The sequence below is a fragment of the Rhineura floridana genome, chromosome 9 (genome assembly GCF_030035675.1).
Source record: "Rhineura floridana isolate rRhiFlo1 chromosome 9, rRhiFlo1.hap2, whole genome shotgun sequence".
Taxonomy (NCBI): Eukaryota; Metazoa; Chordata; class Lepidosauria; order Squamata; family Rhineuridae; genus Rhineura; species Rhineura floridana.
In genome coordinates this window covers 56,038,378-56,061,165 of record NC_084488.1, presented here as the reverse complement: position 1 = coordinate 56,061,165, position 22,788 = coordinate 56,038,378, and the positions used below count along the sequence as shown (strand labels likewise).

Below are 22,788 nucleotides of genomic sequence, written 5' to 3'. Positions count from 1 at the left end.
CTCTGGTCCGCACCAACCTAGCTGTTTTCATCAGTGGGACCGAGAGAAGGTCTTGTGAGGCTGATCTTGTTAGGCGGCATATTTGGTGATACTGGAGGCGTTCCTTAAGATAAACTGGGCCAAAACCGTATAGGGTTTTAAAGGTGAGTACCAACACCTTGAATTGGGCCCGGTACACAACTGGCAACCAGTGTAGTTCGATCAACACTGGGGTGACATGGTCCCGGCGACGGCTCTGCTTTATTAAGCGTGCCGCCGCATTCTGTACCAGCTGCAGTTTCCGGACCATCTTCAAGGGTAACCCCACATAGAGCGCATTACAATAGTCTAATCGAGAGGAGACCAGGGCATGTATTACTCATGGGAGCCGATGTATAGGAAGGTAGGGTAGCAGCCTCTGTACCAGATGAAGTTGGTACCAAGCTGCCCGGCTCACTGCCGAAACCTGAGCCTCCATAGACAGCTGGGAGTCCAATATGACCCCTAGGCTGCGGACTTGGTCCTTCAGGGGTAATCTCACCCCATTAAGCACCAAGTCTAAATTTCCCAACCTTCTCTTATCCCCCACTAGCAACACCTCGGTCTTGTCAGGATTCAGCTTCCGCCTGTTCTCTCCCATCCATCCACTTACGGACTCCAGGCAATTGGACAAGGTATCCACAGCCAACTCTGGTGAGGATTTAAATGAGAGATAGAGCTGCATGGAAAGATGGAATAATTTATGTAAACTTATGTGCATCAGCTGCAACCCATAAGCTCAAGAATAAACCAATTTCCAAATATATCAATTTAAGCAAATTGTATGAATAATATAAAAAGGCTAGAAAACTAGTGGAAAAACTAACATCTGATTAGTTGATTGGCAGGGGCTATGCCAGGAGTAAAGAAAGCCAAGTCCTTTAATATCAAGGTGCTATCAAGATACTTGAGATATAGTAAAACTGCAAATCTCATGCAACATCTTAGATGCTTGTCAAAAGCAATGAAAAATTCATGAAGATTGTTAACCAACAGGCATAGTATTCAAGGCAGATAAATATTCTGAGGACTTAATTGTTACTAAATACACACAGCCTGATATAATAAAATGCTCTCCCCAAGGAGATATACCTGGCACCATCATTATCAACATTTAGGTGCCAGGCAAAGGCCTTCCTGTTTACCTGTTTACCATTTGGTTTTTAATTGGGAGCCTGTTGTGGTGTTCATCTTTAGCAGGGGGGACATTCATCCTTTTTATCATATTGCAGAATGAGCACTTGTAGTAAACAATGTAGTTTTATTCTTTTGATGTTTTGAACTTTTGTATTTGTATGGTGTGTGTGTTTTACCACTGTTAGTCACTTCAAGACAATTTATGTAGTAAGTGACAAATAAATGTAATAACTAAATAAAGTTAATGAAATCCTGCATCCATGAAGATTATATGGACTTCATAGCAGGAGCTATCTAATGTTTTCCTACATGGAAATTCTACTGGACCTATCCACCAAGCGGGATTCCACCAAGTGCAAGCTACACTGATCTGAACACAGGTAGCACTGCAACAGTGCTTTGTAGATTGTGTCATCTCTTTGAAGAGGATGAAAAATGGTTTGACTTTGCATACTTTCTTCCTATGAATAAACAGGGCAACCAAAGTGTGGGCCTGTTAAAGTTAATACTGTAAGGGAAACACATACTAGTCTATTGATGAGCATAAAATGTTCTAGGCAGGTACACAAGAAGGACTCTCCTGGGGATTAAAAATAAACATAATGTGAAAACAGATTTGAAGCAAAAACTGGTATTTTTAAAAGTCTTCATAATAGACATTAAAAAAGGAAAGAAACTTAATTTGTATTTTGTTTGTATTTTAAAATAGAAACCACACAACGGAGCGGCTAATCCTGCATCAACAAAGGGTGGGCTTGGGCTTTTTGAAGAGTGACCTCCCACAGTGACATGGCAGGCTTTTCAAATTGAGGGATATTTGAAAAGCAAGCTGTGATATAACATGTGGGCTTCCTGTTAAAAGAAAGAAAAAATGCAAGAATTTCATGGCATGCATAAAGCAGCACTTTGGATCTCAGCCATAATTCTTACTTGCTTTGAAGAAAGAAATTTATTAAAACAATTCCAGATTTAAACTCACAATATAAGCCCAACTTTTCAATGCTCAAAATTTCTCCATAATATTAACATCACTTTTAAGCCATATAAACACAGAGTTGGGAGGCTGGAGTATTGCTCTTGGCAAATTTGAGTTCCACTGGTTGGATTAATAAACTAATTTGTTAAAAATTCATAATGAATTAATAATGAATAAGCATACTCTATTTCTCTTATATAACAAGTGTTGACCTTAATGCTATCCAGTTTTGAATTCTAATTACATTGAACAACTGTTAAATTATTGTTATTAGTTTATTATTAGTTTATTTATACCCCGCCTTTTGGCCAAAGGCCCTCAAGGCAGCTTACAAAAAGCACAAATATAAAATACAATATAAAAATGCATCAATAAAACAATACCAAATACAAAATACAATCAGCAAAAGTTAAATAACAATACACATAGTAGCTCTTAATGGTGGCTTTATCCGTGGTACAAGTAACTGCATTTTCTTTGTTAAATTCCAGTCTCCTCAAAGCCAGCTGAACTGCATTTGCAACTAGGTCTATAGTTTCTTATGTTTGTTGTTGGGAGGGGAATGTCCTGATTTTCTTGGGCATCCAGCTGCCCAGGTGAGGCGACAGAGGGCAACCCCACTGCCCCTCCGGGGACTCCAGGGGTGCCTTGCACGGAACTTCCTCCTCCTCCTCCGCTGTTGCTGCCCATGTCGCCCCCCGCTTCGGGCAGCATCCGAGTATAGCTGGGCAGGGTGAAGTCAGTAAATTCAAACTCAGACTCAGAGCCCTGGGTGTCAGCGCCCAGCAGCTCGGCCTCCTCCGCGTCTCAGAAAGTCAGCACCCGAGGGCTGGGCCCGCATGCCTCCACGCCCATGGTGGTCAGGGTGGTATGGCCGTGGGCCAGGTACAGGTGGTGACAGCTGACCCTGATCCTCTTTGGGTGATATCCAACTAAGTTGTCCTCAGAGTAGACCTTGTTGACATCCTACCCCACTAGGGTTGCCAGGTTCAGGGCCTGAGACTGATCTTGTATCTTTAGGAGAAGAGCAATTATGAATGGCAAAGCACAGCAGAGTGATTGTGCTGATACTGTATAGTGTTAGTGGACCTAGTGCATCTGCCTATATGAGATTCTACTAAGTGAGATAGTATTTCGTCTTAACTCATTACTGATTTTTAGATGCTACATTACTGATTTTTAGATGCTACATGACCACGATGCCCATACCAAAATAGTTTTAATCACATCACTGCCATCCACTTTAAATGCCAAGGATGATCAAATTTAGATCTGAATTTTACATTGTTTACCGAATAGCAGTTTGAAATATTTTGAAAAATTATTTGCCCCAATCCAGTAATTTCTTGTGAGCATGGAAAATCCAGTGAGCACGGAATTCCCACATAAGACCATAAGAAGGGCCTGTGGGCTCTCATAGTGGCCAATCAGATGCTCATGGGAAGCCCACAACAAGGACCTGCCTCTAACTGCAGAGATAGAGCGTAGCCATCATGGCTAGTAGCCACTGATAGCCTTAACCACCACAAATTTGTCTAATTCTCTTCTAAAGCCATCCAAGTTGGTGGCCATCACTGCTTCTTGTGGGAGTGAAACCCATACTTTAATAATGCGCTATGTAAAGTGTTTTCCTTTGTTTGTCCTGAATCTTCCAAAATTCAGCTTCATTGGATATCCAAGAGTTCCAGTATTAGGAGAAAAGAAGAATAACCTTTCTCTATCCACTTTCTCCATGCCATGCATAATTTTATATCCTTCTATCATTTCATATCTTACTTGCCTTTTCTCAAAAGTAAAAAGCTTCAAATGCTGCAAGATTTCCTCATAGGGGAGTCTCACCATCCCCTTGATCATTCTGGTTGCTCCTTTCTGAACCTTTTCCAACTCTACAATATTCTTTTTGAGACAAGGCAACCAAAACTGCACACAGCATTCCAAATGCAGCAGCACCACAGATTTCTGTAATGGCATGATGATATTGGCAGTTTTATTTTTAATACTTTTCCTAATGATAGAATTTACATGGAATTTTCTTAGCAAGGAGTTTGTCTTTTTCACAGCTGTAGCACACTTGGTTGACATCTTCATTGAGCTATCCACTATGATACCATGGTCTCATCCCTAATCAGTCATCACCAGTTCAGATCACATATACATGAAATTAAGTTTTTTTGCCCTGACATGCATCACTTTACACTTGTTTACACTGAATTGCATTTGCCATTTTATCACCCATTTACTCAGTTTGGAGAAGACCTTTTGGAGCTCTCTGCAATCCTGTTTTGTTTTAACAACCTTGAACAATTTAGTATCATCAGCAAACTTGGCCACCTCACTACTCTCCCCTAACTCTAGATCATTTATGAACAAGTTAAAAAGCACAGGTCCCAGTACCGATCCTTGGGGAACTCCACTTTCTATATGCCTCCATTGGGAGAACTGTCCATCTATTCCTACTCTCTGCTTTCTATTTCCTAGCCAATTCCTGATCCACAAGAGGACCTTTCCTCTTATTCCATGACTGCTAAGCTTACTCAGGAGTCTTTGGTGAGGTTCCTTGTTGAAAGCTTTTTGAAAGTCCAAAAACACTATATCAATTGGCCAGAGCTTGGAAAAGTTACTTTTTTGAACTACAACTCCCATCAGCCCAATCCAGTGGCCATGCTGGCTGGGGCTGATGGGAGTTGTAGTTGAAAAAAGTAACTTTTCCAAGCTCTGCAATTGGCTCACATCTATATGCTAGTTGACACTCTCAAAGAACTAGTGAGACAGGACTTACGCTTGCACATGCCATGCTGCTTCTGTTTCAGCAAGGCTACTTATTCTGTATGCTGATTATTTTATCTTTAACAATACTTGCCACCAGTTTTATTGGGACAGACATTACACTAACGAGCACTAAGGGATTCCCTGTGGATCCCTTTTTAAAGATTGGTATTACATGAACCACTTTCCAATCCCCAGGTATGGAGGCAGATCTAAGGGACAAGTTACATATTTTTGTTAGAAGATCAGCAATTTCACATTTGAGCTCTTTGAGAACTCTCAGGTGGATCCATCTGGATCCAGCAATTTGTCAGTTTTTATTTTGTCTATTACACCTAGAACTTAATCTCTCATCACCACTATTTGCCTCAGTTCCTCAGACTCTCTTCCTGCAAAAGTTAGTTCACACACAGGGATCTACCCTATATCCTCCATTGTGAAGACAGTTGCAAAGAATTCATTTAGTTTCTCTGCAATCTCCTTAACCTGCTTTAGCACACCTTTGCCTCCCTTGTCAACTAAAGATCCAATCACCTCCCTAAAAGGTCCGCTGCTTTTAATTTATTTCAAGAATTTTTGTTGTTGGTCTTTACCATTTTAGCAATATGCTCCTCAAAAAAATTTTTAGCATCCCTTTTTGTCTTCTTACATTTCTTTTGCCAGAGTTCATGTTCTTTTTCATTCTCCTCATTTGGACAAGATTTCCACGTTTTGACAGAAGCCTTCTTACCTCTAATAACATCTTTGACTCTCCTCATTAACCACACTGGCATACTCTTGATCCTGGGTATCTTTCCTGATCTGTGGTATTCACTCCAGTTGTGTTTTTGAACAGTTCCCAAGCATTTTGGAGTGATTTGACCCTCTTGACTTTGCCTTCAACTTCCTTTTTACCAATCCCCTCATTTTGGGGAAGTTTCCTGTTTTGAAATCAAATGTGTCTGTATTGGATTTTCTTGGCAATTGTCCGTTTACATGTATATTTAATTTAATAGCACCATGGTCATTGCTCCCAATCAGTTTGACACTTGCATCTTGCACCAGGTCCTGGGCACCACTTAAGATTACATCCAAGGTCGCATCCCTCTGGTCAGTTTCATGACCAATTGTTCTAGGGCACAGTCATTTTGGGTTTCTAGAAATTTGGCATACGAGTTTGAAGGGTGCAGATGTGGAGCTGTCTCCTTCACTGAACTGAAAGGAAAGTCACTGGCTGAGGAGTTCCATCTGAGTACACAAAGTACTCTGGACTGGGAGCACAGCATCTTCATCATCATTGCCTGCCCTTCACCAGCATATAAACTAGTGCACAAGAAACTGAATGGGCAATGCAGATGCTCACACACTACTGCCATGTGTGCATTGCACATGTCACATTACTGCATAAATGCCTATAACTCCACAATATATGGTGCCAGAAGGAGCTTGTCAGGTGGAGTGCAGCTGCTATGCTACTTTCTCAGGTGGGAGGTTGGCACACAACAAATACACTGGCAGGAGTGCCGCATTGGCTCCGCCAGTTCATTTGCACAGTGCCAGCTGTCCCACCACTTTGCTCCTCCCCTATCCCTCCTGATAAGCAATGGCAACCCAGCTGCCAGGAAGCTAGCATAGCGGCTTCATCCCACTTGGTGAGCCACTTCTCCATGGTGCTATAAGTTTTCAAAATCCAAGAATATTAGTACAGGGAAAGAGAGAGATCACAACACAGTAAAAAAATGTTGCTGTTGTTTAAATACATCATATGAACCAAGTAGATGTAAGTATATAGTCTTCCTTCTTTTTTAAAAAAGTGTCCTTATGCACAATGAAAGTTGCTAGCTAAAAGCCCTGAGCAGTGGGTAATAAAGAGCAAGAAATAAAAATATGTAAAAGGGCACAAATATATTAACGCATGGGCTTCATGGCCACTTTTTAATTTCAGAAGCATAAAGAACTCAGCTAAAGTTTTATATGTAAGCTGTAAGGTGCCGATAATACCACCACCTCTCCCTGCTGAAGGCAAAAGGATCATGAAAATACAAGACACTCAATTATTTCTCCCTGGTAATAATTCTCTGAATTACATCCTAGTAGGGAGCTAGGGAAGACCTAACACAGCAAACAACAAAATCACTGGAGACAATGTCACCAGTCCAGGCGCTGCAAAGCGTAATACAAAGATTACACATAATTTATAATATTCAGCTCCTAATGTCCCAGGTAAATAAATAAATCACCTAACCCATTAACATTAAATATACCATTTACTGAAACAGATTGGCTATCAAAACTAGCAATAATAAAACATGCACAAATTGTCTATGAAAACTAGCAATAAGAAAACCAGACATGACAAAACTTTCCTTTGATAGTAACCACCAGATTACCACTTGCAGAGTCATCAAATTTATCAAGAATTTTAATTCTAATGGGTTACGGGAACAGTGGAAGGCCAAAAGTCTAAGGATTAATATTTCAAAATTCCATTGTAGTTGATGAAGTCCTTAAAAGGATACAATGTTAGTCTGTATGACCTATTTGCAAATATACTGCGGATTGTTTTAAGTGTTATTGTTTTTAAAAAAACAATTGGTTGGGACGTAATGAGTTGGGAGATTAGTGCAGGAATAAAGAATTTTTCACTTTTAGGTTATTTGTTACAACCTAATCTAAAACTGGTTTCTGCAAATCAGTATGCCACCCACAATAGCAGTGGCAAAATCTGAGGGCCCCGAGATCATTCTTGCACAAGGGTGAGTGGAAGATAAGATAAGATAAGAAAGATCATGCCACTCCTAAATACCCTTTAGAAGGGCCCAGCAGAGACCTTCTGTCCTGCTTTACAAAATACAAAGCAGTAAGCAAATAGATGCATGGGTATGTTCACATTCCAGTGTTCAGAGAAGGTGGAGGACACAAGGGGACAAACAAAGTATATGATTATAACACTGCCTACCTGGATGGACTTCAAAGACTGAATACCTTTTTGAGAAAATTATGCAAGGGGTGCAAATGGACCTGCAATAGTGGATAAGGAAGTGGTAGAATGAAGATCGAGGTCAATTCAAGACACTATGGCTTTTGAGGCCAAGGAAAAGCATGGCTGGCACCAGAGATCTGCTAGGTTGGGCAAGTGATAAAGCTACGAAGTCAAGAAAGGGCCCACCATGCTGACTGCCTCACAGTTTTCATGCCATGCTAATCCCCTTGGAAAGTCAGACTCAGTGTGAGATAACAAAATTCCTCAGTGTATTGCAGAGCACTAGGCAAATATAGAGAAAGAGTATGTGCATTAGGCCTCTTCCTTGAACATCCCCTGCTCTCCTATCCTTTTCTAGTTAAGGGGAACCACAGATTGATCTTGCCTGAGCTGCCCCTGAGAAGAATATAGGGTTCCAGAAATCCATTCTGAGTAATGAAGACAGGAAAGGTGGGAAAGACCTCTAATTTCTGATGCCTCTTTTGGAACATCCTGAGCCCTCTTTGCATTCATTCCGGACAGGTGAAGATACTGAGGTAGGAAGCCCCTCAAGCAAAGGCCTGCAGAAGTCTATAGAGCCTAGAAATTGTAATTTGCACCCCCCCGTATCCTCCCATAAGAGAAGATACAGCTTTTCCTCCCCAAAATATCTCTGTTTTGTCTGACTTTGATCTCTGGGGTTAAAATTACATCATCATTCATGAAAACAAGGGAATCGCCTGGGACATATTCTGTAGGGATCTATGAGAGTCTGTCTCTTAAGTAAGTGCCTCAAAAATTAAAAATAAATAACAAGCCAGTAAAAATAACTGAAAAACAAAAACAAATAGTGGGATGCAAAAATAAAAATTGCAACACCCAAAAAGAAAGGGCAGTAGTCCTTGTTAGACAACCATGGTAAAATCTCTAATTTCCACATGTATCACTACCAAGTGCTCCTCTCCATAAAAACACACTCTTGAGAAGCTGCAGCAGCTTGCAGAGAAAATTTTCCTCCCATTTCTATGGCAGCGAGTCAGCATCTTCTACATTGCTCACCTCTCACCTGTATGCCACTGTTCTAAGGAGCCTCAGGTATGCACAGCTTTCAGGGATCATGCCCTTAAAAAAACTGTACTGATACCTTACTTGCATTTTTTGCACTTTCTGCATACATGATTTAAATAGTGAGCTCACCCTCTTGAAGAACAATTCACAAAATGGCTGAACTCAAATATCTGCACAAAACATACACATGTGTTGAATAACCATAACATATACTAGGCATACATTCTGATTCACAAGAACTTCATGCTAGCTTGGCCTGTCAAACCCAGTATGCAAGCAATACATTACACTGACTTTTACATTACATTACAGAATGATTTAAAAAATAGGGATGGATATGTGTAGTGCAAAAAAAAAGTGGAATAACTAATCTAAAAATGAAGTCCCCCCCCCAACTCTAGGGTAGTTTCAGGTGATCAGATATTTCTCCCCATTATGCAAGAGTATTTACAGTGCCCATGAAACGGGGTTCCCTGAAGTAGAACAATACAGGAAAGACTCCACCATCACTACCCATTCATAAACTTATTTTTCTCACTTTGTAGAAAAGTGTATTGTCCTTTGGACTGTCCTTCTCAGCTAGGGAGAGCCAATGTGGTGCCCTCCAGATGCTGTTGGACTCCAACTCCCATCAGTCCCAATCCTGACTAGTGGTCTGGGATGATAGGAACTGTAGTTCAGCAACATCTGAAAGATACAAAATTGGTTACCCCTGCTCTACTCAGTGATTGTAAAAGTAACTGTGCCAAGGCAGGGGAGAGGGAAGAGTAGGTGTCCACAAACATCCTCAGTAATGAATTATTATTTCTCAGCCCAGGACTGTTTCTATTTTTGCATAAATGTGTTTAAAAATTTTAAACCCCACCTTTGCTTTGTTCATGATTCAGTCCTGCTAAGTAATTATTTTCAATAGAATCAAATGGCAATAAAGGCTCACAGTTAATTATAGGTTGCATAAAAAGTACATGCTCGGTTTTAAAATGCATTGCTTTTAAATTGAGTTGAATGTAATGTGAGAAGGGCAAATGGAAAGAAATGAATGGCACATTTTATGGTGCTCATACATTTGGCAATACTTTACTATCTTATTTATCCCTTCCTTGAAGTAGGAACAGTGCTCTTATGCGTAGTCAGACCAATGGACTATTTTGCCCATAGCCAGTACAGCTGTCCTTTACTGACAGTAGAAAGAAGGCATTCAACCACACTTTTCCCAGATCTCAGTCAAAGACATTTCCCTGCCCAGGAATTTGATCTTTTCACTGGAGATACTACCGGAGACAGAGGATTAAATCACAAGACTATCAAATTTATGCCTTATGTACTGGAAGCCTGTCAGTAATTGCTATGTGAAACATATGAAGGTGCTACCATGCAGAAGATTTATTTTCTGCATATTTTATGTAAACAATCTAAAGGTTGTCAGTGCTTAAACTGCATAGTAGAATGCTTAATGTGAAAACCTGGGCATAGAGATGTCTTTCTTTCTTACTTACTTACCTTTGTGTAAAGGGGCAGAGATTCCAAGCAAATTTTCAAGTTGCCACCATATGTCCAATGAAAATGCAACTCAGCTTGAATCCGCAACTTCATATGCATACTTCTACTGAGCTAAACACTGTTCTTTTAAACTTTGTTTTTAATATTCATATTTTGGCATATTTTGGTTTTTATGGTTATGCTTTCAGCTCTTCAACAACTGGACTGACAGTAAGGCCTTGATAAGAAAAAAATAACTAACAAGACAATGATTTCTTAGTATAAATTAGATAGTGTTCAGTGGATTCTGGTGAATGCGTATTGGTCCATTCATGACCCCGGGGATGGACTGTCATCAGCTTAATGGCTGTTTTATACACAGACTTTCTTACAGTGATGTCAATTCTTCACATTTATACATCACTGACAATTGATGTCAATTCTGTATATGTATATATCACTGACAACTGCCATGGTAAGCATGTTGTTTTCCACTCAGATGGCTTCTCCTGAAGGCAAACTATCTTTTAAAAAACTAATGTGGAGAAATATGGCTTCACATAAATTCATAAATAAAAATAAATATACTGATCCAAAGGTCCTTTGTAGGTCCAGGGGCTCCAATAAGTACCTGGATCTTACCCGTTCAATACGGTGAAAAGGACAGCTTATTGTTACAAGGAATGTGTGCCTGGAAGTGCTCATTCCAATAAAATGAATGAACGCTGGTGTCATGCCCCCTACATCTGGGTCTCATTGTTGACCTGAGGAGGACTCATTCAGATGACTCGCACATCACTTCACTCTGGGGTAGGGATGGAAGTATCTATCAGTTCTGGTTCTCTCAGCATCTCATTTTTCCAGTTTTATATTCAGTTCTCCACATTTCTGCACCAATTTGCTATTTTTTTTAAAAAAAATCCTCATGAAAATTCTCCAGCATTTCAATACGAAATAATTTATTCTCCTAATAAATACATTTTGTAGGCAGTTTTTGACTAATGTACACACTTCTGCAAGCCATTTCTGATCATATAATGCATTTTTGCCTGCGATTTTCACTCATATATTCATTTTTATGCACACTTTCCCCTAATATAAGCATTTGTAAACATTGACTGGCAAACTACATCACAAAATTTGACTGCGAATTTCAGAGGATGGTTGTGTTTTGGTTCTCATATGGTTTTAGAAAGTGTGAACTTGTTAGATTCATCTTGAAATGTGAACTGAATCAAATTCTCGCCCATCCTTACTTTGGGGGAGCCCTTAGCATCCCTTCTACAACATCTTAGCCTGTGGCTCTTCCTCCAGCTTCAGATAATTTCTCTTGCTCCACAGATACAGAACCATGCAGCTGTGGAATAAGTTATAGGCCCTTTAAGGATTGCTGAAAGCTCTCCTTTGTGGAGAAGAACCACTGGAAGGGAAGGCCTTGTCAGCCTTCTTAGGCCATCCAGTGATCCTGGTCCTTTGCTAAGACAGCACCTTACAAAGCTCTGCCAGCATGGCCTACTGGTAGCTGTCCAGATTCCTGATTTGTTTTGTCTTGCCTGAAGAGGTGCCATTGAGTCCCAGAACAATAGGACAGTGGGAATGTACATGGATTCTGTGCATGCATCATACACATGTATTACATGTGGTCCCTGGATTAGCCTGACTATAAGTATGGGAGGACCTAAACTTCATACAGCAGGCATTATTGCTGCAGGTACAGTGGCATTACACAGGAAAAACATAATCATGTATCAGCCTGCCAGTGCCCTTAAATCTGGAGGAGAGTCCCTTCTCATTGTCCCACCACCAGGGGAAGTACATCATGTGACAGTAACGGATAGGATCTTAGAGATGACCCAATTGTGGAATGCCCTCCTCGGAAGTATGATAAATGGCAACATTGTTGACATTCCAATACCAGGTTAAAACATGTCTGTTTACCTGGTTATTTACAGGATACCAATTTGCATCTGTGTTGGTTGCACTGTTATGTTGTTTTCTAAAAATGTATATTTCACTTGCTCTTATTTGGGGTGGCTTGTTGTTGTTTTGAAAAAATGTAACCATGCCTGGGGATCATTTGATAAAGGTCAGGCTAAAATGTTCTTAATAAATAAATAATTTATTAATCTATTATTTGCATGCATGCATCAGGGAGCTCCAAACCAATCAGAGTAACTAGTCATATGCACAAGGATGTCAAGCCACACTTTATGTGTTGGCTGGAAGAAACACTGGGTAACTGGGGGTCTACAAATTTTGGCTTGGCCTACTAGCCAGCTCCATCCCCTTGATCATTTGGTTGTCCTTTTCTGAACCTTTGCCAACGCTGCAATATCCTTTTTGATGTGAGATTACCAGAAATGTACACAGTATTCCAGTTCACCCACTGGCAAGCTAGGGAACGAAACACTGGCAAATCTGCACCAATTCTATCTGCCACAAACTGTGGAACCACCCCAAATGACACAGAGCAAAGAATTTTAGATATAATATAATGAAACCTTTGCAATTAGCCTTGATTATTCAAATCAGCTACCATGTAGAAAAACAGGGCACTTTACGGGTTTTGCTGGAAATTATGGTGGCGTTGATTTCCGCATCAAAATATTCCAACATCTTTCATTTTTAATGTGGTTTCCTAGGTAAATTGTCAATACTTATATTCTTTATTCATTACAGAGATCATGAGAGTTCAGCAACAATGAAAACATGACAGTTTCCTGTATATATCCAAACACACACACACAATTATCACATACATACCCATACAATTCATTTTGATACACCCTGTCCAATGAAACAACCACATTATAAAAAGGAATTTTCAGTTGTTATAACAAACAACTTTGAATGATATTCAATTTAATATGTTCAAGTACTTCTCAAGTCCTTCACCACATGCCAAACACTTTCAATGCTCCTTCTATAAAACCCTGCTGGACACCACACTCTATTAATTCAAATGCAAATAAACTAAACTTTAACTCACTTCAAGCAATCACTATTGCCAGCTGAGCTTCATGTGTAACTCTTTAAACGTAGTACTTCCATGAATTATAAGAACAAGGCACCACACTTCTAATTAGATATGATTAAACATGGTCAAGAGAACAAAATGAAATGTTCTTAATGGCTGACTTTCTATAGCAATAAAAAATATTCTCATCACAACTTGTATGAATATCCCAGTCCTGTAGCTTGCTGTGCCAGGTGGGAGTTTATCACTGCAATAGTATAGTATCAAAAGCCTTGGTGTTACTCTGACAATGCAGATACCTATGATCTTTAGCACTCATTCATTCAAAATATTTCTTAACCACCTTCATAAAAAGATTCCAGGGTGATGAACTAAAGCATGAATAAAATTAATTCACACAAAATATAAATACCGTTCAATACCAACAACTAAGCATAAAATATGGCAAGACAAAACAAAAGCTAAAAAACCAGAATAGAACACAATTCCAAAATTCATCTACAATCTAAAATGCCTGAGCAAATAGGAAGGTCTTCACCTTGGTATCACCAAAGAAAAGGGCCTCTCCTTTGCAGCAATGTAATATACTTATAATAAAGAAAGCACAGTACAGGGCAGGTTACATACAGCTCAATACAAGTAAACCATGTAGCACATAAACATTGCTAGACCATAAATTAAATCAAATCAACAGCAATGAGAAACTACAACAACACTGCAATGGGAGAGTTATTCTGATGTCACCTTCCACTCCCAAAGGCCTGTGCAAAAAGGTACATCTTGACTTAATGATGAAATGTATACAGTGATGAGACCAGGTGCATCTCAGAGCAGAGAGCACGCCACAACCTGGGGACCACCTCAGAGAAGGCACTCTCCTGCACCCATACAGACTTCAGAGGGTGGGGGAACTGCACTAGGGTATCATCTGCAGATCCCAAACACTTGGATAGGTCTAACTGAAGCAGGGTCTCTTCTGAAGATGTTAGGCCATAGGCAGGCTGGTGTGGCAAGATAAATTCCTTCAGGTATTTGGATCCAAAGCACGTTAGGACTGTAAAGGTAAGCACCAGCAACCTTGAGTTGGATTCAGAAGCAAATAGGTAGCCAATGTAGATTTTTCAAAATAGGAGTAATATTCTAGCTGTACGCATTTAAATTCTTACAGTTAAGTTCTACACTAACTGAAGTTTCCAGTTCATCTTCAAGGGCAGCTCTGTGTATACTGCATTACAGTAAACCAGCAGAGAGGTTACCATGCTCAGGAACAGGTCAGCTAGTGATAAGGCCAAAGCTGGTAAAATATACTCCAAGTCACTGAGGCCACATGGCAAGTGCTAATGCTGGATCAATTAATACCCCCAATCTGTGAATCTGCACTTTCAGAGAGAATGCAATGCTCTCCAGAACAAACAGTCCCCAGCCCCCCCAAACCACTCCACTTATTGCCTCCATCTTGTTAAGATTCAGGTTTAATTGATTGGCCCTCATCCAGCTCAGTACCAAGTACAGACACTGATTTAGTGCACAGCCTCACCTGATTCTTATGACAGAGAGAAGCAAAGTTGAGTGTCAACAGCATAATGACTTTACCCATTGGCTTCATATTCCCACCCTATTCCTGTGACTGTGCTTTGTCTTAACTGTTTTTAATACAGAATTTTAAATCGTTGTAACCTGTCTTGGGACCTGCTGGAGAAGGGCAGGTAATAGTAGTAGTAGTAATAATAATAATAATAATAAAGATTATGGGGAATAAAATGGAACTTTGTGTGACCACACAGCACAAGTGCCTTGGGTCAAGTGGAAACCCTCAGATACTGCCATCTGCAACCAGTTTGGTATTGTGATCCAAAGAGATGCCAACCACCAAGGATGGGTGATGGCCTAGGGAAGGGGGAGTCAGAGGTTTCTGGTAGCAGAGGCATCTTGGAGGGAGTCCAAAGTATGGTTTCAAGACAACAGATAGTGCTCCTGCAGCTGAAGCCAAACATTCAAGTTGTCTCAGCAAGGTCTTAGACCAGGAGTGGAGAAACATTTGGTTCTTCATATGTTGCTAAATTACAACTCCCATCAACCCTATCAAGCATGAGTGGGACTCTAAATACCATCATGGGTGGTATGTTTCCAGCTACCCCACCACTCCCTGCCTTTGGAGGGCTTGTAAAAATGGGTGTTAGGAGTGGAACTGTGATTAACATTATGGGTGGGGTGCCTCTAGGAGCAAAGCTGAAACTAATTTCCTTTTATTTCTGCTATATTGTTTAGTGTAATGTTGTCTGCTAATTGATGTATTGTTATATTCATAGTGTTGAAAAGGTGTTTGTGTTTGCTGTGATATTTGTTATGTTACTGTTTTATTTCTGCTTTATTATTTTGTTATGAAATTGTTTTGTAATTGTTTACTTTGTTGTAAGCCACTTTCAGCACATTTTTGGGGGGAAAGGCAGCATACAAATAAAAAGGATGATGAAGAAGAAGAGAAGAAGCTTGGCCAATAGCCAGGGATGATGGGAGTTGTAATTCAGCAACATCTGGAAGGCTAAAGATTCCTCATACCAGACTTAAAGCAACTGGTTGAGCTTTATAACAGGGCTATATAGTCATTGACTGGAGGCCCTACCCACTACAAGCTGCCTCCTGGCTAGTTAAAGGGACAGTGCCTTCTGCTGCAGCTATTGGCTCCTTTGCAGTAATGTGTTTTCCAAGTGTGGGGATCCCTCCTCAGGGCTCTCTTGATCCCCTGAATGGTCTGTGAATTTGCCAACAGAATTCAATGGCAGAGGTGTCTCCTCAGGCCTCAGAGGAAGCGCTGGTGTCTGTGGATCCATGTGGGATAGTCCAGGGAGTGGATCCATCTCCTCTTCAAGGCTGCAATTGCCATAGGACCCTTCTTCTGAGAAAACTTGGTCTTGGTCCATGCCATCCTGGGAGTACAAGTGAACTACTCTATCATTATTACCCTATATTACCAGAGATGGTCCAATAGGAAGCCATGATCAATGGTAGCAAAAGCTACTGAGATGTCAAGGAGAACACAGTCACACTCCTCTTCTGTCCCTCCTAACAGAGGCCATCCATCCAGGCAACCAAGGCTGTTTTAGTGCTAAACCCTGGCTGGCATGAATCTGGATTGAAATGGGTCTAGATATTCTCATTCAAGAGTGCCAGAGCTGAACCATCAGTGACAACAAATATGCAGTAGGATCAAACTAATGTGATGCTAAATGCATCTTTGAATCATATGATTAGGATTGTCCTTCCAGTTTTTTGTTTTTTTGTTTTTACAAAAAGCAGCTGCTGGTGAGGGATCCAGATTGTAACAGCAGCCCAGTTGGAAAGAAGTTAAACCCCTTTCCCCACAACAGTTTCCTCCCAAACTTTTATTTGCTACTGTTAGCAGCTTTAGCAGCAAATAGAAAGGTTTGGAAGTGGTGATTTTACACCCTCTCCCCAGTCTCCCTATGGCATGGATCCAATGTGCATCAAGCTATCTTTAGGCATTCAAGCCTCATAGAATGAGGGGGAGAGGAGGGACAACCCTGGTGGCCCTGACATCTCCATCATATCCCCATCACTGGCTCTATCACTTTTCATGTGTTGGGAAGAGAACTTCTGTAGCAGAGATCCTCCTCTACTAACATGGGCTTTCCACACAATAAGAATTCTGGAAGATTATATGTTTGCCCTGAATAGGTGGGAATCAGGAAAGAGACATGCAACAATGAGGCTAAAGGCACTCAAACACACACAGCCCCTTTGTATTTGCATTGCCTTTTGGTACTCACATTGTAATTAATTACTGAAGAAGAATCCCAATCATGGGATTAAATACTGCATTTAGCATCACATGTAGTCAATCATTCATGAGATGCATATGATCTTAGATCCAGCTAGGATCCTAAAACTGCCATCTTAACAAGGCCTGCAGTCCTAAACACACAAATGCCATATTAATCACAAGGATTAAATTCCAGTTAAATTAGTTTAGCACTGGGGCCTGGATTACCCATCACTTGATTGCTGTACATGATGATTGGCAGATGTGAACTGACTATTGAAAAGCATCATGTTTGAGATGATGTGATACAAAATTCAAGTTACATTATTGTATTATATCTGGCCTGTTTACACATGCAACTCATAACCTGATGTTGCAACTATCAAATGCATGTGAGAACCAGCCCTAAGGCTTTTCAATGACAGAATAAACAACTAGCTTTGAGGAACAATTCCTGAATCCCTCTTATTCTTGCACTGAATAATTTACTTTGCCGGCTCTTTTGTATCACCATTTTCCAGAATCCCAAGACGGACAAACACAGTCTCAACCCTGGCATCATTACTAATGTCTGTTTTGTAGTGTGGCGTATAATTGCTTATTTCAAGCATATCTGGGGAGAGGGATGAACAATGTGGCCTTTTATAATTTGGTAGTGCACAAGAACAATAGGTTTGTTGTGACTTCTTAAGAAGGGCAACATGAATTAACAACAGCCCTGTATTAATTTGATATTAATTAATCAGACATTGGAATGGGTAAACATAATTTTAATCAGATAATTGACAACTATGCAGGACTATTGTAGGTCTATTGGAAGAAAAATCAGTTATATTGAATGTAAACATTTCCTAGTCATACCAGGCTGCAGCCCAAAAATAGTTTTATTCAGTGCTAAGTCTAAAATAGCTATGTAGACAAGAATGTATGTCTAAAAAGAGCCAGTGTTCAAATCCCCACTCAGTCAATTCTTTGTGTGATCTCAGACCAGCAAATCTCTCTCAGCCTAACCAACCAAGCACAAAATGGGAGGCAGGGAGAGATGTGTGCTGCAATGAGCTCATTGGAGGAAAAGTGTGATATGAGTGGAATAAATAAAATACATAAAAGTAAAAAAAAACAGCCTTCTGCACTAAGACCAAGTTCACACATGGAGTAGCAGTTATGACTCTCTCTACACAATCACTTTCTGATATATTAGTGCCCACATCCATCTGTAGATGGTCTATATGAATCTAAAGAACACACTGACACAAGTTTTCACTAATTCCCAACTTCTGAGTGCATCCAAAACACTCTTTTGAAATTGCAGAAATGACTGCAATACAATAGATGATGTGCTTCCATTTTGCACAGGTTTAACACCAAATGATTGTGGGGATACACACGCCAGAGGCATCTTTAGGGAATTTGGTGTGAATTGGCCCTAAGTGCTACATCAATTTGAGAACTAATGGTGGTATTATTTCAGAATGTAGAGAAATATAAATAACTGAAGTTAGCAGAGCCATTGTACTTTGTCACAGCTTCTAATAATTGGCTGCATAAATTTCATTTAAAATAAAATCACAGCTGGTCAGGGCTGGCTCTGCAATTAGGCAAGCTGAGGAGACACTATTAATGGGTAGCAAATTATAGTGAATTGTTATTACATGTTTATTACACCTTGTGGATATTTTGCCTCAGGCACCAAAATGTCTTGGGTCATCTTTACAGCTGGAAACAAAGAGGAAGATGTATAGGGTATGTTCACAGGACTCTAATTCTGGGTTCAACAGTACTTAATCTAGACTGGTAGAAGGTCTTCAGTTTTGTGCATGTTTTGTTTGTATCTGTGCAAGTTCCTTTCAAAATCTGCCCTGGAACTTTTTCTTCTTCCTTTCTTATGCCTGTTGAATGTTAGTAAACTTGCCAACAAGCCCTTTAGAAAGAAGAGTAAAGTCTAAGTTAGGCAAAGGGCAACAGTTGTACAAAACATAAATAACGCAGAGCATGATAAAAATAAAACATCACATCTGACATTCTACGCTATGACAGTACTAATAAACAATAGCATGTTACCAAAACATGAACTACTACATACTATATATTTATAATATTCATAACTTAACTTGGGACTTTAACCCAAAATTAGAAACTACCTGTTATCTGGCTCCTCCCTCCCTGCCCACTTTCATTGTTCTGAGTAACGCTTGCAGTCATCCATATGAGAGTTGACCCATTCCTTTTTCATAAACAGAACTTCAATTAGGTAGATAGAACTGCAACTAGGAAGCTGGCTAGATCAAATATGATCCCTTGAGTCTGGCTTGTCAGCAGAAAGACGAATATGCCTTTTCTCCAATTCATTTTGTCCCCCAACCACTTTGCTATGCATTTCTGTCTGAGACTGGAAGGACAATCTAGGTATGCATTTCTATCCCAACTACTTAACTGTTTGAGTTAAGTACTCCCATCTGTAAAACCATTTTCTCATTGGGATGAACTTGGAACAAAGGCCAGAAAAGTAAGTTAGTTCCTTCTAGAATTCAGTAGATTAAGTTCTCTTTCGGAGCTGGATATCTGCAACTTTCTATTATATAAAGCATTTTCTGCACTATATAAACAGTAAAAGATATATTCACCCACAGTTGTGTATATTCACAGAAAACATTTAACTAGGATATCTGCATGAGAGCAATCATAATTTAAATCATGTTTACAGGCTCTGGCCCTCTGCATGCCTATGATGGCATTGCAAGGTAACTGGCTCATATTCTTTTCTTCATTTCCATAGTAACTAATAATAGATTTTTTTACCAATTTTGAAAACAAGCATCCTGACATTTTATATCCTGCTCCTTTATCTCTAAACGGAAAGGATACTTCGTTATTGCTAATTTAATTTTTAAATTAATCTGAAAATATATAAAAACCAGGAAATAGACCTATTTGCAGACATTAGACTGTAAACCTTAATACTTTGTTTGTTGTGTGGGGAGAAACGAAATTCATTTTCTTCTAAGCTGAAATTTCAATATCAAGTGAACATAACCCTAGAATTTAGCATTCAAAACTTTTCCCACTGAAGTAAGTAGTTGTCAGTCTTACTTCCTAATGTTTCTGAATCACTGACAAACTTTGCATTATTATTTTAGCAGATGTTCACTATAGCACCACAGTTCAACTTAAAATAAAGAATATTAAAGCAAAAAAGTTATCATGTTGCTTTGGCATATAGCTGCCATTGATGTTTCAATCTTTCTAGCCCAAATGTGTGGGGTTTTTTTTAAAAAAATGAGACAGATATTTATAGAGGAAATGCTGGACCACAGAAATTATACAAACTGTTTTGGTATCATGTGGTCTAGAATATAAGGGAAAAAAACTCTTATCAGATAATTGAGTGATCCGCAACATGATGCAATACCAACTGAAACCTAATTTGCTTCCCTGTTGAGTTCAGTCATCTCTCTGCCAACTGGCTATAAAATTTGCACTCTGGAATTAATGTTCAACTCACATAGAAAATATCCCAGCTTCTTCTCATCTATGTATAGGACAGAGACTGGCAACCAACCTTCCTCTTCGGTAGCAAACCCCTTGAATGGAGTACAGCTTGTGAAAGGTCCAATTTGGGTGGCAAAGTGAGACATTTTCATCTGCCTATGTTTCCCAGTTCTTTACCAAACAGGAGTGGCTCTATAACATGAGAACTAATACTGTACTATGTTATTAAACTGGAGCTCCCCATTTAGATCCACTTCTAGCCTGAAGCCAAGGCCTGACATTGACCCAAACAATATTATGAAACCACAGGGAACTTTCAGTCCTGGGGGCTGACCTTGGGAACGGAGGGGGCAACCCCTTAATAAAACTGATTTTCATAAGTTTCATATCAGGCAGACTTTTGTTGGCTCCCTCATCCTCCAGAACCTCTAAGTATCACTCCTGATCTCTCAGTCTCTCTCTCTGATGCACACACGCATACAAACAGCACGGCACACATCAGGCATTTCTTTCACAAATCCTCTCTAAGTCCTGCTTTGCTCGCTGTTTTCCAGACTGACCTTACATACTCCCTCCCCCTCTGCCCCCCTCCCGCCGGAATCAATTAGAGATTTCTTCGCCCTCACACGCTGTCCTTTATTTGGAGGAGCTCCTTTAATGCATTTTAATTAAAATCCATAAGAAAAATCAATCTTCTTGTTTACACTTCTCAACCTTCTTTGACAAGGTGAAATAACATTTTTTAAAGCCCCGAGACCAGGAGCAGAAGGCGCGTGTGTGGCAAACTTTGCAACAAACAACACCCTCAACCCACCTCATCTGACTCCCTCGCTTCATTCTGCATTCATCTCTTGTTTACAAAGCCCACGATGATCCTGGTGCTGAAATCTTTCCCGGGAGGGTTGTCCCCTACATTAATCGGAGAGCTAACCAGCTCGCAACTTTCCCCCGTCCCTTTGTAACGTCCCCAAACTCTACCCGCTTCTTCAGAAATAACAATGAAAATCCGCGCTTGTCTTTTTCAAGCCCGAGTCGTCTTCTTTCTTACCTGCTCCAAGAGTCACTGAAGACCCCGAAGGGTGGGTGGCTGGAGGAAGGTTACGTCCTTTTGGTCGGTGTGCTGCAAGGATCGAGTATATATACCTTCTTTTTTTATGTTTTGCTTTCAGAAGAAGAAAATACCAAAATGTAAAATGTTGAACAGGAGGGGGAAGGCGAGGGGAGGATCCCGATAATCTGGGCTAAAACTCCGAAGAAATTCCCACGTTTAGTAGGGTATCAAGGAGCACAGCAGAGAGAGAATCTCCTTTACGTCCGATAAGCTCCTTGGCCAAGTTGCTTCTGGGGGCGGAGTGGAGGGAAAGGGGGAGGGGACGCCTTCCCGGTCGGGCGGAGCCAAGAGGGCTGACGAGCAGGCGGGATTTCCAGGTTCAGCACCAGCGACTCCGCGGACAGCGCCAGCTCCTTCCCCTCCTCGCTCGTCTCAGGCACTGCAGCCGGCAACTCTCCTCGGCTCTCCCCTCCCTCCCCGGCACCGCCGCTCAGCCCCAGCGGGTCCCGCCTCTCTTCGCCCGCCCCAGCTTCACGTCAGCCCAAGCGCTTCCCTCATTTGCATGGAAGCCGAGAAAAAGGGGGCAGCCGCAGACGGCCCCGGGAGCAGACGGCGTTGTAATGACGGCGAATTGCCGCCGTCAGGTTCTGCAACTGGTAGCAGCCGCCGCCGCGAGAGCTCAGAGCGTGACCAAAAAGCGCGCCTTTGCCAGCAAGCGGGTCGTCGGCGCTTAGGCTCGCGGGAAAGGGAGGGCGAAAGGGAAGCCGGCACAATGCGAGTAGGGAAGGAGGCTCTGTCAGAATCCGAGCGGTCCTTTTCCTCCTCCCTCCCGCTCCTCACCCCGCAGAAGGGACAAAACAAGAAAAGGGAAGCCAAGGAGACTTTGGCAAGAAGCGTGCAAGATGACGTTGCGCGCCGGCGAGGACGACACGTAGACTTGCCTACAGAAGTTTATGCAAAAAAATTCCACAGAACGGTCTACTGAGTCAGACTATTTGGCTGTCTCACTCAGTTTCGTCTAGTCTGACTGGCGCAGCCGTTTGTTTCCCATCATCACCTGCTCCTTTTGAAACTGGCGATAGCAGGAGATCGGGGGTCTTTTTCG

At 40.9% G+C, this 22,788-nt stretch overlaps 1 protein-coding gene across 1 annotated transcript in view; it reads right to left on the bottom strand.

The window, feature by feature from the left end:
* The window catches only part of FSTL5 (follistatin like 5), a 591,837-nt gene extending 569,849 nt beyond the window's left edge, over nucleotides 1–21,988 (bottom strand). Inside the window, exon 1 of the mRNA XM_061583858.1 lies at nucleotides 21,681–21,988. The gene's annotated coding sequence lies outside the window, so the exon portion shown is untranslated. The remainder of the gene's footprint in view (nucleotides 1–21,680) is intronic.
* Nucleotides 21,989–22,788: the final 800 nt, after the last annotated feature.